Below are 17,879 nucleotides of genomic sequence, written 5' to 3'. Positions count from 1 at the left end.
ACCTGCACCACATAGCAGGGTCGTTCGAGTTACTTACGGTCAGACATTGACTACCCAATCATTTTCTCTTCTCTTGTCACACGTATAGTGTGCCTTCCTCCAATAATCCTAATATCTGTTCCCTAGTATTTCTCTATGTCTCTTCTCAATTGTAAGATTGGAAATTTTATAAGGCTGTATTATTTAATCCAAAAGAAGTTGAACATTCTAGATGTGTTGTTAAAGCAAAAGAAACAATTTACCTTCCACTAGACGACAATAATATTTATAGAATATATATTGCAAAATATGTGTTTGCATGTGTATCCTTTTAAGTGAAAATTAAAACAACGTTTCCTCAGATTATTGGATTAAGCCAAAACTATTGCTGATAAATGCAAAATAATGCACAACTTTTCCTAAAGTATAAATATTTAACCTTTTCAGAACAATACTAAACCATGATTCATACAAGAATTGTACAGTAGAATTACATCATTGGTGCAAAAATTAAATTCGCTAATCAGGTTCAACATCAGCATCTTTACCTTCAAGAAATTATCATACCAACTTATTTTCCTATCATACGAATATAGAGAAATATGTTCTTTATAGAAATAATACATTTCTAAATCTCTCAGAGAGATTTATACAGTAGTGATACGATTACGAAGTTGTATGCTGTCATATTAAGTTGACAGCATGCAACTACTGTTTGTTCATTATACATTTCTATATTAGGCCACCACTTTTTACTGCATCTATCTATGCTATTCAGGATTTCCATATTTTATACGATTTCATGAACTTGAATACTTAAAGTTACCTTAGGACTGCACTTATTGCTTCTTATGAGATATGTGGAACAATCATCTAAACGCGGGTGGCTATTACATATGTGACCGACAACAGAGTGCTTATTAAAAAAGCGAAGGTAAAGTCACAATAGACACATGACAGTATTTAGACAATGCCTGAGCAATGTGTAGGTAAGAATGCAAATAAACTTATGCATTGTCGGGGTATACCCGCACATAGTTTGTACGCTATATGCATATAAGTCGTGGAGTTGTGATATCACTAATCACCGATCCTGTTCGATCCTGTCATAGTGATAGGCCACAAAATTGGCGAAACATCGATGTTCATAACTGCTAGATGGTATTAGAGGTGAGTTATATCGCCTGTCTATGACTTACATGTGTTTTGACTGCCGGAGCTTTGAGAACATATTCTCAACCGGCCCAATTCGCAGCCTATCGGTAAATGCGCGCTTTCTGTGTGTTGAGTATATGTGGCTGATAATGTTTATTACGTCCGCCTTAGCGAAGGTGGATGTATTATTTTCAGTCGTGTTTGTTTGTTTGTTTGTTTTTCCGTGGACAAGATATCTCAAGAACCGCTGATGGATTCGGTTGAAACTTTCAGGGATGTTTGGACTTGTGATTAGATTTTGGGATCGTCCTGGTAAAGAACAAGGACTCTGGAGTATTTGTTATATTAACTTTACGTTACATGATGTACTACGATCATAAGTCCATTTCGAAGTCTTTCTCTGATTATCTCCCTTGAAACCCACTCATGGTTTCCACGTAAGCTATGGCGTTGCTGCTTCTAAAGTTTTATTTTCGTTTCTCTATTATTAATTTTACTTGCGTCTCTATCTTAGTAGAAACTTCATAAACGGCAGCAAAGTCGTTCAAAACTTTAAATAACGCTAACGTATTCAGTAACAATAATATATCTAATCCCTGACAATTTTTAGATTTACCCATTTTGAATATATCACTCTTGTTCAAAACTTCTTACTTGAGAATTGCATTTCTAACTCTGCCCTGAAGGAAGGTTTACTTCTTGGACTCACGTTTTTGAGCGCAACGATGTTGTTAAAACTCCGTTAACAGCACCGTATGAAGGTTCTTTCCGTTTTCTTTCACGCAATTATAAAGTTTTCACTATAGACCACAATGGTCGTAAATACACTATATCAGTGGATACACTAAAAAAGGCCTTCATAGAGAAAACTGCCTTGCCCCCACAGCAGACGACACACACCCAGCATTACAAACACGGCTCGCCCACCCACCTTCACATTCTTTGACTATCATTGGGATCGATGAGGTAACGGACAAGGATTCTAGATTATTTTTCCGTTCTTTTCGTATTTAATTTCTGAGAGCAGTCGATTTCATCCTTAGTTTTCTCTTTTGTGAGAGCAGTCAAGTTCATTTCAGATATTCTCATCTCCGGCTAATCGTTGAGAGGACGTTGGTGTTGCCTAGGCGGAAGATTGCGCTCACTGAGTGCTCTTGTTACAATTGAGTTGCTTCGATTTCATATTTGAATATATATAAGAACGACATCTACATTCTTTCTGTCGTCTGCCTATTTTCATCAGATCAACTTATTCGTCTTGCGCTATAGGGTAATACACTTGTCCAGATGCCGCTCTTTGGAACTGAAGCAGAACCCACAGTATTACAGAGTGAGTTTCTTAAAGCGCAGCCACGCTTTTACATATCTTAATGGAATTGGAAGACATGCAAAGTATTATCAATTTCGATTGTTTGCGACAAAGTTAACAAGATATAAGCTCAGATGTATGGATCACAGGTGTGTATATAGTAATATAGTTAAGCATGAAACGTTAGCTCACTACTGTCTCTGCCATATCCTATCTGCTTGAATGAAAGGAAATTCATCAAAATTAGTTATAACTCCTGGAAAAAGAGAAATCAATAGAGATAAATATTTCAAAGGCTGAATAAAATATAATCAATATAGATGACAACGAATAAATTTTGCTCAATTTTATGTTTAGGTCGCACGAGTGATATAGCCGAATGTTACGGTTAAATGACATTTTTGTTCAAAAGTGTTTCATGGATCAACGATCAATATTTCTGGAATAACAAATTGTATTATTTTGTATGCAAAATATATGTAACTATACACATAGAGACATACACACTCATATATCATGTATATGGGTGTGCGTATACATACATACATACATACATACATACATACATAATACATACACACACACACACACATACACACACACACACACACACGTATATATATATATATATATATATATATACATAACGAGAGAGAGAGATGTATATAACAATGTATGTGTCTCTATTTTGTGTCTGCGTGTATAAATGTATATCTATATAGGATATCATATGCGTGTGTATTTATGTGTTTGTGTGTGTGTGAGTGTACATTCAAAGAAATAAAATCTTACTAGTGTTTTGATGTAAGACAACTAAAATTTAACAAACAAAATTTTTCATTGAAAACAGAAGACCCGGATGTAATATAGTTCAACAGTTACATAATCTATGGAGTGTTTGAAATGCCTATCACGCGCAATACTTTGCAAGTCTAAACCCCGTTCGTCTTACATATTCATCCATATATACCTCCCACTCTCCATATCTATATATATATATATATATATATGTGTGTGACAGAGAGAGAGAGAGAGAGAGAGAGAGAGTGAATGAGTGTGTGCGTGTGTATGTGTGTGTATATATATATATGTGTGTGTGTGCGTGTGTGTGCGTGTGAGTATGTGTGTGTGTGTGTGAGTGTAGTCAGTGATATATAAATATAGTCAGAACAGTTTACGCAATAGAGAGTATAATTTACATGAAGATGACATTTCAGAAATGGTTATTTTGAACTTTTTTTGACAGTCGTCGGATGAAACTTTGAAGCACTCGTTCCTATTGTATGACATATCGTTTCCAATATTATTATGTGTTTATCCTCGTGATCTTTTGTTGAAGAAGCAGGCTTTAGCGCTCCGCGTTATCATAAAAAAAAACCCCGCCAAAATCGTTAACGCGTAGCACAAAATGCTTAGCTGTATTCTACTGCTTTATGTTCTGAGTGCAAATATCACGGAGGTTTACTCACTATTTCGTTCTTGCTGGATCGATAAAATTGAGTGTAAATAAAATGCTGGGGTCGATATAGTCGGCTTTTCTTTATCAAAAAGGTACTGGCTCGCTGATCTAGTCCGAAAAAAAATTAAAACCATTGGTATAAGGAGGACTTGTTAAAGGAATTGATATTAAGCTACAATCGACTATCCTCGTTAATATTTCCTTACTTCATAGAAAACAGAAATTATTATAACGAATATTCTAAACATCTACAGCAATATAGATGAAGACATTTTAAACTAAATATTTATTGTTTATTCAGCAATTATAAATATCAAAATATTATTTAAAAATTCAACTATCAGAATGGGTGCATGATAATGTTTTTAGTTCCGGACATATTTCAAATGCTGACATGATTGTTCATTGTCTTCCAAAATTCAAAATCTATGGCGCCAAAGTACAGTACGTGAGAGCAGAAAGCAGCAAATCACTGTATGCTGTCCATTTTACATATATAGGAAGATATTTACTGTCGAACATTTTCCGTGTCATGCAAGTTGAGTTTACTGTATTTGGTCTTTATTTATTGACTGATTTGATGTTTGAAATAAATAAATATTCTTAAATGTGCAATATATCTTCTCATGAAGAGCATCCTTATTTGGAATATGATCAGCGCATTCGTCTCTTTCAAAATTGTTATTACAGAAATAACAGATATTCATTCACCCACAGAATAAACATGATTATATTAACATAAATTAAGCATTTATAAGAGTGATGGTAAATTAAGGTAAGGATTTGCTGTTTGAATGTCAATTTAGATGTATTCTTCAGCTATTGGGACGTGATTTTTCTCCAACGAAAATTATTTTTCTCCAATTAAAATTATCAAAATCATTATATATTATCGAAGTTTCACGCAATAAAAAGAAGCATAAATCTTTAGATCCCATTTGAATATCTCATACGAGTGATACAATAAAGATTCTAAAATTCTGAAAGATACAAATAATTAAACTTAATACGCTAAAATATTACTACAAATTTTGGTTTTCTAACGTCACCAGTTGCCCTCATACACAGTCTCTATCTGTTGCAAAGTTGTTTATTATCTAAACCATCTAGCCATGAGGATATGTTAGATATGCAAATGATGGATGTAGCCTTTTGAGAGTAGGGTAAGGATTCAAATGAATAGAATTATATACAAATAGAAATGTTGGCTGTTTAGCCTCAGGAAGTGTACACGTAAACAGTCTTAACTAGTCGCGAAGCGCTTTGCTATCATAAGAATTTAGCCGTGGGCCTAGATTATATATTAACATTTTATGGCATGCAGGTGCTGGATGGTAGATAGTCGAAACGTAGAATACCAATTTCGTAGTGTATTACTTTTGATCCTTTACGGTCTAATCAGAAATCTGATGAGACTAACCTATCAAGGTCATTCCTACCGGCTGATAGAATACGTGCCATTCAACTGTTAATGTCGAGTGAATCAGTTATGTTCGTTTCTTAAAACAATCACTCCTGTACTTCTGTGAGTATCGAGCATTGTTTATGTTATTATTATGGTTATGTATTTCGATAAATCCAATAATTAGTACAGCAGTACGTCAGATAGCTACTGCACTAATATATATATATATATATATATATATATATATATATATATATATATATATATATATATATATATATATATATATATATATATATATATATATATATATATATATATACATATATATATATATACATGCACACACATATAGATGAACATATGCACATATATATATATATATATATATATATATATATATATATATATATATATATATATATATATATATATATACATACACACACACACACTCACACACAGTATATCACAAAAATCGAAGGACAAACGCAAAACGAAAACAAGAAAGCGAGGACGTGGTACATGTAAAGTATTAGCAGACACTCAGTGAAGGAAAGAAAGATGGTTTTACGTTCCGGCCATAGCTCTTCAGAAACGCAGAAAAGTTCAATAGAGAAGGAAAGCGGAGGAAACAAAAACGCCAACGATTCACATGTTTTTGAACACACACACACGCACGCACACACACACACACACACATATATACACCCACACACACATATACACACACACACACATACAGCCACACACACATATACACACACACACACACACACGCACACACATGTGTGTGTTTGTAAATTTATATGTATATATATATATATATATATATGTGTGTGTGGGGGGGGTAATTTTGGACACCCTCCAGGACGTAAAAGAAGAACCTGTCAGAGAGCAGATGAACACAGTAGAAACACTACTGGCATCCAACTGTTTGATTTCTTTAGACATCTCTCTGGAGAAGCTAATACCGGAAATTGCTTTTGCTTCTATTAAGGGAGAATAGTTATTTGCTGATCGCAAATTTACGCGTTGTTCTGAGAGTGATATCAGCCGTATGGAAGTCGTTAAGTTACTTGAAACATTTTGGGCACATGCATCAGGTGATTTTTGCTGCCACTTTATAATGACTTTCATATTCTGGCTGACCGTAGCTGAATGAAAGGTAGCACTCTCAAATGATATGATAGAATGAAGGCATGTGTCAGCGTGCGTGTTAACTCTCTGAATATATACATCAAGGCGCACCACATGTATGCAGAGAAGTGTAGTTTCTACCAAATGGGAAACCACAAACGTGAACTGCTTCAAGAGTACAAACCAGTGATACCATTTTTCGAAATAGAGCTGCAGCCATCATGTCTATAGGTTTGTGTACACACACGCACACACACACACACACATACACACACATGTATAGGCGTAGGCGTGACTGTATGGTATGGAATTCACTTCCTGATCACACTGTTCCGTGCTCAATCAACATCGTGACATTGGGCAAGTGTCTTCTACTATAGCCTCAAGCCGACCAAAGCCCTGTGAGTGGATTTGGTTAACGGAAATTGAGAGAAGCCCGTATATGTACATATTTATGTGTGTGTGTGTGTGTATGTGTGTGTGTGTGTGTTTAGTTGCGTTTCTCTCCCGTCATCGCTTGACAAACGATGTTGGTGTGTCTACATTCCTGTAACCTAGTGGTTCGGCTAAAGACCGATAACATAAGTACTAGGCTTACAAAGAAGAAGTCCTGGTGTCGATTTGTTTGGGTAAAAGAAGTGCTCCAGCATGGCTGCATTCAAATGACTGAAACGAGTATAAAAAAGAATAAAAGAATATATATATATATATATATATATATATATATATATATATATATATATATATATATATATATATATATAATTAGGTTATATTCCGTTACGAACGTTGTAGAGCACAGTACAAGGCTCGTCCACCTTCCGATTTTGCCCATTGCAATCCATAAATTTGAGTTGGGACTTCTGTAGCATGTGAATGTAGCATGGTCGAATTGCAGTCGCCAGCTGAAGCTTCCTGATGAAGTTCAGAGACCGAAATGTCACGCAAATATGAGAAATGTTTGATTTAATTATGGAAATTTCCGATTAAGGTGGTCATTTGTCTCTCTAGGCCTCATATTTTTGAGGGAATGTGAGGATATTGTTGTTGAAATATAAATGTACATGTGTATTTCAAATATTTTGAGATATTTGTTCAATATTTACAAATAGAAGAAAACGTACATGCAAAAAACACACCAGTAATATAATTTTAGTTGTCGATTAGAATAGCTATAACTGACATTGATAATAATAAGAGGGTAAGCACAAATATCACTATTTCCTGTGTAGCGATACTAAAATCAAATAGCTGCATACTTAGAATAAAGACAACAATATTTTCATTATCTAGGCGAGCAGCTGTATTAATCAGTAGTTTCCATTCTCTGTAAGAACAATTATGTTCTTGTCTTTATTTACTTGAGAAAACACATCAATAAAAGTAACTTATTCCCTACTTTCTCTTTAAACAAAGCATTCGTAAATCGTACAAAAATCTGCTGACAGTTTAGCCTAAATAAGTGACCTCGAGTATTCTTCGAGGTCACATAGAAGAAAGAGTACACTATAACGACGATATATCATCACCTAAATGATAGCTTTTCGCATCCTTTACATCACTAAAGCAATTGGGAAATCCATAAATCTTACAGCTTCCCTTTAGCACTCTTTATATCACACGAATCCTTTGTGTCGTCTAAAGAAACATTTCAACCACGCATGCGATACTTTTGGCAAATTGTATCCATTTTCTACTTACTTTTCAATGTTTAACTCATTACATCGGATTTACCAGTATAATTGCTTTGAAGGCTGAATGAAAGACTAATCTTTTATTGGAATAAACGTGAATCACTTTTTCACTTAACTGGAATTGGTCAAACATAACGCATTAAATTTTCAGTCCCAACTGCAAAAACCTTTAGACTTCATTACATGCTTAATTTACACATGGGATAATTGTATATGAGTTTGAAGTTTGTTTTCTTGAAAATTGTTTATGCATAGGAAATATAGATTGAGACTAAGTTCTTATGATATATGAAATAGAAATAAATGGATTGAACTTTTCCCGCAAGCATATACGAAGACTGATCAATAAGTATCCGGACTAGTACTATAAAGACAAAACTACCACGCGTACCAATTTGGCCTTTAATCTCCTTCAAAGTAGTCTCTTTCGGAACCCAAACACTTAATCCAGCGCCGTTTCCATTGATGGAAGCATTCCAGGAACTCGTTTTCTGTGATAATCTGCAGCCGCCTCGTCACATTCACTTTGATTTCCTCGACATCCTGAAATCTTCATCCTTTCAAGTGAGATTTGATTTTGGGGAAGACGAAAAAGTTACAAGGGGGAGATTTGGGGAATACGGTGGTTGTCGGACCTGGAAATGCGGTGCCTAGTCATAAACTGCTGCACAAGCAGCATTCAATTGACAAGTTGTTAGGTGAAAGCATTTTTGGCACATAATTATCATATCCAAATCTTCAGTGATAATGGATTCAACTGAATCATAGCTAATCGGCACATGCTGTGATAACTCAGGGATGGTTGTTCAGCCAATTTTCTCTGACAGCTGCACGCATATATGCCATATCTCTCTCAGTTGTGTTGGTTGCCGGTCTCCCAGAACGTTCGACACTATTGACATTTCTTCGGGTCATTCACTCGACATTTCTTCAGGTCATTTACTCCTCTCCATACACTTTCTGCGATTTTGCGTTGGCCTCTGAGTAGGTATCACCAAGCTTTTGACAAAAGTTGATGCAGATTCATGGTGGTCAATGCGACGATCACACTCTACACACGTTCCTTCCAAGCACTGTTATAAACAGCGGAAGTGAGCTATAACGCTAAAACTTAGTGCACGTGCACAGCAAAGTTCAAGGTCAATCTGTGCCAAGTAGTTTACTCTATGTACTTTAGGTTCATTACTATGGCATCAGTCCGGATATTTATTGATCAGACCTCGTATATCCTACATTAAAATTATAATATACGAGGCACCAGAATAGTGTTGATATATAATATCACGGGTAAAGAGTCATCGACAGGAATTGAGCTAGAATTTTTTAGTTTGAAGCACTAAATATATCAGAAACAACTATATATGAAAAAAATATTGACTTGTTTTCTTCTTCGAACATGAGGGTAATATAGTTCACAGAATATGTATATTATGAAAGGGAAACTTTATTGTGATTTTATAAACGTGTCATGTATTTTATGCTAACAGACATATAATTATCCACGCAGTGTCGCTACCTATCTGACTATGACTTCTTTTATTTATGCACGTGTATCCAATCAATTTCAAGTTAGATTTTAGTGAATTTTGTTGCAAAATTAAAATTGTATCACGCATTCGAATGTTAATATATTAGTAATAGTTACAGACATCAACCTCTGCAGATTTGCATAAATTTTCACTGAAAGAAATCCAAAAGCTGCCCTGAGGTAGGTCTCATCTCATAGCTAATAGGTTGCTAGTGGTTCATAGATAATAATCTGTTTTTGAGGCGTATGTTTCAGTGTTTTAAACGTTCAATCATCAATTTCTCGTCTGGTGGAGAGAAACGATCACATTTTGATAAATGGATTTATTAAGTAGGTAAATGTAAGACCGATATTTTTGAAATAAATGTTTTAAGATTAGCGTTACTAAGAACTTCGTACATAATAAATGAATACCAATATTGTGAGTATAACTCGTGTATAGATTGTCGTATATTTTTGTTAGTATGGCATAAACGTTGACACAAAGATTCCTAACGATCTTCCACGCCGTTTTCGTTACGCAATTTCAATCACAAGTCATTGATTTACAGGGGGTTGAGTATAGGAAACTCGGCGTCAGCGCCGCTCAGTGGCGGTAAATCAGAAACTACATGGTTGCAAAGTTGGCTTTTTTAGCCACAAAAACACGCTTGCACCACTTGTCATGCCAGCACCTATATATTCAGCAATCGTTTATGATATGAGATTAAATTCCATCAATAAATTGTAGACTGCAGCTAGATGTACTCCCCTAAAGGTTTAAATACTATCTCTGATCCCTTAAGGTAACTATAGCCGAGCACACATATTGAAAATACGTCTGCCAGTTTTGTAATTCTGTTGCGCAAAGTGAGACCGAGTCTAAGGATGAGGTCTCATGAGTCAAACAATTCACTTTACACATATAAAAATAATCATATAAAAATACATTTAAAACGTCTATTCAAGAGGTTTACGATCACAGTGCAATTACTATGAAATTGAAATTATGGCAGAAATTATTAGAGGAACAAATTTCATTATAAGTACTCCATCAGAAGCAAAGTACACACTTTATATTTCAGGGATAAGAATTTCCCGGAAAATTAAAGTACCGGATGATAAACGTCGCATAAATACTAAGTAATTTATATTTCATAATGTCGATAAACCAAGTTCCAATTATTCTACAACGAGATATCGTTTTGAAGAAAATGGCATAGATTACGTATAAGTGTATGTGTGTAAGCGTGCTTGTATGGACGCATTTATATATATATATATATATATATATATATATATATATATATATATATATATATATATATATATATATATATAGAGAGAGAGAGAGAGAGAGAGAGAGAGAGAGAGAGAGAGAGAGAGATGTATGAATATGTATATGATTTATATATATATATATATATATATATATATATATATATATATATATATATATATATATATATATATAATATATATATAATATATATATATATATATATATATATATATATATATATATATATACAGAGAGAGAGAGAGAGAGAGAGAGAGAGAGAGAGAGAGAGACATGTATGAATATGTGTATGATTTATATATGTATATATATGCAACACATATACATCAAAATATATATATACACATACATACATATAAATATACATATATCTATCTGTCTATATACCACACCCATACACACACGCACACATATATATATTTCACGTAGAAACAGATATTGAATGTGTTAGAAAATGAATAGTTTCAATATATTAGGTTTGTAGGCAATTTTAGTAGGGAATTAGGAGATAAATATAAATAGCAAAAGGAAGAAATCTACAATATCGAGATCCTCATATACCTTACCAATTTCTTTCATGAATAAAGAAGTGAATCGATGTGAATGGTCGAAATATTCAATTACATATTAATGATATCCGAAATTGAGTCAGCAATAAGACTTACATTATATGTGAACAGAAAATAATTGAGCGATACGGACACATACCACGCAAAAATAATAATAAAAAAATGGAATACTATACAGCTAAATACACCTGTACTATAACACATATATATGTTTCGTATATAATGTGAGTATATATACTTTAAAAATACATTTACGCACACACACACATATCTATTATATATACATGCATGCATACATACACACACACATCTATCTAACTATCTATCTATCTATCTATCTATCTATCTATCTGTCTATCTATATATATATATATATATATATGTATATATATATATATATATATATATATATATATATATATATATATATATATATATATATATATATATATAAACATTTATTTATACATATATGTATATATGTATGTATGTGTATAACGACTTTTGTTTCATGTTAGTAATGAAGCTCATATCACCTTCATGTGGGTTTATGTGAAGTATTTACGATTGTAGAATTCTGTTATATAAAACATACGTAAGAACGCTGTCTAGGTAATCTCGCTACTAGTTTATTAACTAATCGAAACACAAAAAGAAACATCTTCCCATTTTCCCCTAGCACCAGACCTTAAGAAATGAAATTCAAAATGGAAGATAATTGCATTTTAACTATCACTCGTTTTCCGCTTACTGACAGGAATACGATTACAATTTGTTTGAATTCCAGTCGTTCAGCCTGCACGAAAATTCTCCAATATACACGAATTCGGTTAGAGAAATTACCGTGAAATAATGTCTGGATAGTTTCAACGTAGATTTGAATAAACCTAGTAGATCAGAGTGGAATTTCATGGACATCTTCACGGAAACTTGGATTATATGTCGAGGCAATTATCATTCGGACTGAAAAAAAAAAAAATAATAGAAAATTTGTAGACGATCAAAGTGAATCTTTTAGGACATAAAAGAGACGTCTGAACAAAATATAAGTAAACATAAGAGACGTATGCGTGGGTATATACATACGCATAAACACATACATACATACATACATATATATATATGTGTATATGTATATATATATATATATATATATATATATATATATATATATAGAGAGAGAGAGAGAGAGATAGATAGATATATACATATATATATATATATGTATACGTATGTATATCTATACATATATATATGTATATCTATACACACATACACACACACACGCTCACACATACACATACACACACACACACACACACACATATATATATATATATATATAGACACGAACACATATATATATGTGTATATATATATATATATATATATATATATAGAGAGAGAGAGAGAGAGAGAGATTTCCTTATAAGCTTGCCTATATCTGTAAACATATATGTATGAGACTTAACTTTCATATAAAAGACACTCATCTACCCACGCTCCAACAAATGCTCACATTCACACATATATATATAGTGTGTGTTTATGAATAAATGCACACACACGCGAATATATATGTATATATATGCATATACATACATATATATATATATATATATATATATATATATATATATATATATATATATATATACATATATATATATATATATATATATATATATATATATGTGTGTGTGTGTGTGTGTGTATGTATAGATACGTGTATGCATATATGTGTATGTATATATATATATATATATATATATATATATATATATATATATATATATATATATATATATATATATATATATATATACATACATACATATACATTCATATATATATTTGTACAGAAACCGAAATATCACATGTCATTTCAACGTGCTATGACAAAAGTAAAAAGAAATTCTGATCTCTACTTTACAGAGGAACATTCCAGCAAGATGTGAAAATAAAATGACAAACTCAAATATTCCGTTTGTAGTCAGCCACAATCCTAGAAACCTCATCATCCTGCACTCAGCCAAACGATACATCGTAATGGGACATTAATCAGCAAATATCTAACAAATAATTGAAAAAAATCACAAATAATCAACAGTCGAAGACAACCACCTGACCTGTAGAGAATCCTGACAATGTTGAGATTCACATTTGAAAAAGAATCGATGCAAGTAACCAACTGGGATTTCCACAGTTGGTTTCTTGCATCGTTTCTTTTTCAAATGTGAATCTCACCTTTGTTATGATTGTCTTGAGGTTAGGTTGTTGTCTTCGACTGTTGATAATTTGTGATATTTATATGGGACATTTAAATTTTTTGAGCAAGTGATAACCAAAAGACTCAAGAATGGGAAGGATTTCAATGTGAGTGCAGACATGAATTGCGAAACACAAAATCTTCATCTACTGCATCACGTGCCTTCAGTGCAATGGAGACAGGTCGAAATCTTACCAGTCGTGTAAATGTGCATAAACAACAAATTGGATATTCATGTTTTAGGAATGTCCCATGCAGTGAACATGTAGACATCTGTGCAAACGGAAAATTTAAAATATTCCCATTTTACAAAGTAGTCTATGAAAATGTACAACAACGAAAGTCAAAAGAAGACTACTTGATAGGAATTCTGAATACAAAATTAAACCGGAAATAGCCAACACTCCATATAATAGACAATGATAAAGGAATATTTATGATTAAAATCATGAGACTGAAAATAAGCTGGAAATAATATTACCATTGCCACAGAAGTAACTTCTTCTTTAAGAGTTTGTGTGTTTGAAAAGGTTTTACGAAAGATCTCGCAAACTAGAAAAGAACTTCATCTCAAAACAATTTAGTAACACCTTCATAACAGGTTGCATAATATAAAAAAAAAATTAAATCAACTTTACACTTCAAAACTGTATTCAGTAATCGACATAGACTTTCATATATATGTATGTATATATATACGTATATAAATATATATTTATATATATATATATATATATATATACATGTGTGTTTATATATATGTATATATATATATATATATATATATATATATATATATATATATATATATATATATATATATATATATACATGTGTGTTTATATATATGTATATATATATATATATATATATATATATATATATATATACATATATATATATATATATATATCTGTTTGTGTGTATATATATGTATATATATATATATATGTGTGTATATATATATATATATATATATATATATATATATATATATATATATATATATATATATATATATACATATACATATATAAATATACATAAATATATATATATATATATATATATATATATATATATATATATATATATATATATATATATATATATATATATATATATATATAAAGTCGATTAAGTAAAGAGAATGTGTGTACGACGGTCGTTTCGACCCAGGCTGCGACTGTTCTTTATGAGTGGGATGTTGTGCATCATAGAATGCTGCATCCGTTTTGCAGTCTGGGTTACAACAGGTATCTTCGTACAATCAGTGACGTCCATGAAAGTCATTTCTTCGCCATTTGCAACTTGATCAATGATATATTCTCTCTAATTCGGATCTGCCTTATATCTGTCTTTCTAAGAATCCCTTGTACATGGGGAAAATGCATAACAATATGTGATCCATGTCCTAGCATTTCAATTTCAGATATGGGATTGTACAACGTGTCATTTCGTCTACTCTTGGTCGATAAAATAAAGCACTAGTCAATTACTGGGAACGATGTGGGTTAACGAAGCCTACTTCTCAATATTGCTGACATTAAATCAGAAGACATGAAGTGTAATGTTAATATACAGCGTAGTATTTGACACTCGTTCTTGATGTTGTTTTCGTGGTTGTTGTTGTAAGTGTTGTCCTCTTCCTTCTTCTTCTACTTCTTCTTCTTCTTCTTCTTCTTCTTCTTCTTCTTCTTCTTCTTCTTCTTCTTCTTCTTCTTCTTCTTCTTCTTCTTCTTCTTCTTCTTCTTCTTCTTCTTCTTCCTCTTCTTCTTCTTCTTCTTCTTCTTTTCTCGCATTGTCGTACCTCCTCATCTACTGCTGCTGCTTTACTGCTACTGCTGGTGGCGGTGGTGGTGTTGTTGCTGCTGCTGCTGCCACTGCCCCTACTACTACTACTACTACTACTACTACTACTACTACCACCGCCACCACCATCACCACCACCACCAACAACAACAATACCACCACCACTGATGCTTGTATTGAGTTATTGCTCCGGCAACTGTGTACACGCGTATTTTGCTGACGCTCCACCATTTTTCATTGGTGAACTATTAACGATACTATTTCGAGAAGCAAAAGCTCTGCCTTAACTTCATTTTGACTAATTGCATTTGGTAAAATATATCAGTTTGTAAATATTGACAAGCATTAGCTGATTAACGAATTAAATAGTCAGAACATATACACATACACGCATCTCCAATAGACCAACACAGGCACACAGCGGAGAGGAAGTTAGAGAAAAGAAGAGGAAGAGATAGATAGAGAGAGAGAGAGAGAGAGAGAGAGAGAGAGAGAGAGAGAGAGAGAGAGAGAGAGAGAGAGAGAGAGAGAGAGAGAGCGAGTGATGAGGCCGACAAACTGACTGTAGGACAGTGATATACTCACCGTCATGTCTCTCATCTTTATTTCTCGCTCTCTGCATTTCCCTCTGTGTATAGTCATGCATAATATATACCTTTCTGCTCATGTCCCAATATGAAGACTGTTTGGAAATTTGTAAGTAACGTACATATTGCCAGTGAAGTCCCAAATGACAGGACAACCGTCAGAGCAGAGATTGCTGAGCATTACGCAAAATATGACTTGAATACAATTTCTCGTTCGGTCGTGATCAACAACTGAGCATCGTATTTCATGGAGAAATGCTGCTGAATCACTTGAGATGGTTGCATATGTTTCCATCCACATGTTTGAAAGGAGGAAAGGAATATTACAGTCTACCTACGTGCGTGCGTTTACAATGACACGTTAGTAAACACCCGGACAGTGAAGGGCGTTTCGCTATGGTAATCGAAAAAGCAGTACATATTTATGTGTCGTTAACCTTCTTCATCAAACGGACGATTCGCTGCATTTTATAACTACGAGCCACCTGAGAATACTTTAAACGACTGATTCATTGCCTACGACCGACAAAGCGGAATAGAGCAGAAAAAAGAACGTGCCTCGTAGAATACGATGATGTCATTCGTAGACCAATGATGTGTTTAAACAGATAGCGTCTACGAGGACATATTTTTCATAGATTATTGCTACTACACGTAGAATATGTAGCGTCCTACGGTACGGGTGTACTCAAGTCTTAAATATGATTGCACTTCATTATATTTCATTAAATGTAGTAATGTTATTTCATGTACTTCTGCTTATTCTACAAACATGCATACATGCATACATACATACATACATACATACATATATATATATATATATATATATATATATATATATATATATATATATATATATATATATATATATATATATATATATATATATATATATATATATTTATATAAATAAGGATAAGACCGGTATTTAAAATATTGATCTTATCAAGTGGTCAGCATGGGAATAAAAACTATCAAAGGTAATAATTATTTAAAATTATAATACAGGGTATCAAGAGATACCACCACGCTGAAAAAATAGCAGTCAAATCCTGACTCCAAAACCACAATAAATGTCTGCAAGGCACGATTAGCGAAGACGAAGACCAAATAAACCAGTAAAAATAATAAGATAATTTCAAATCCTGGATTTCTGGCTTTGCATAAACGCTCTGCCTTCATCAGTGAAATATACTCAAGTACATAAATACAAATACATGTATATAAACAGTATACTTACATATACGGACGTATACATACATATATATGCACATATATATTTATTGTGGTTTTGGAGTCAGGATTTGACTGCTATTTTTTCAGCGTGGTGGTATCTCTTGATACCCTGTATTATAATTTTATATATATATATATATATATATATATATATATATATATATATATATATATATATATATATATACTTTATTTAAAAGTAGCAGAGATATAACAAAAACTGTTAATGTGAGTTTCACGTTCCCGTTCATCGGACAGTTTTGTTAGATATGGGAAAGAAATTTCTTTCCTATTTCTAACAAAACTGTCCGATGAACGGGAACGTGAAACTCGGAGTAACCGTTTTTTGTTATATTTCTGCTGCTTTTAAACAAAGCATATCACTGTACCTCTGGTATTTGAGTACTTTTTATCCATCGTGTTGCACATTTATGTGCTTACTCCGGTTTATATAT

This window comes from Octopus bimaculoides, chromosome 12 (assembly GCF_046866305.1).
Source record: "Octopus bimaculoides isolate indiv1 chromosome 12, ASM4686630v1, whole genome shotgun sequence".
Lineage (NCBI taxonomy): Eukaryota > Metazoa > Mollusca > Cephalopoda > Octopoda > Octopodidae > Octopus > Octopus bimaculoides.
Note: the sequence above shows the minus strand (reverse complement) of the source record.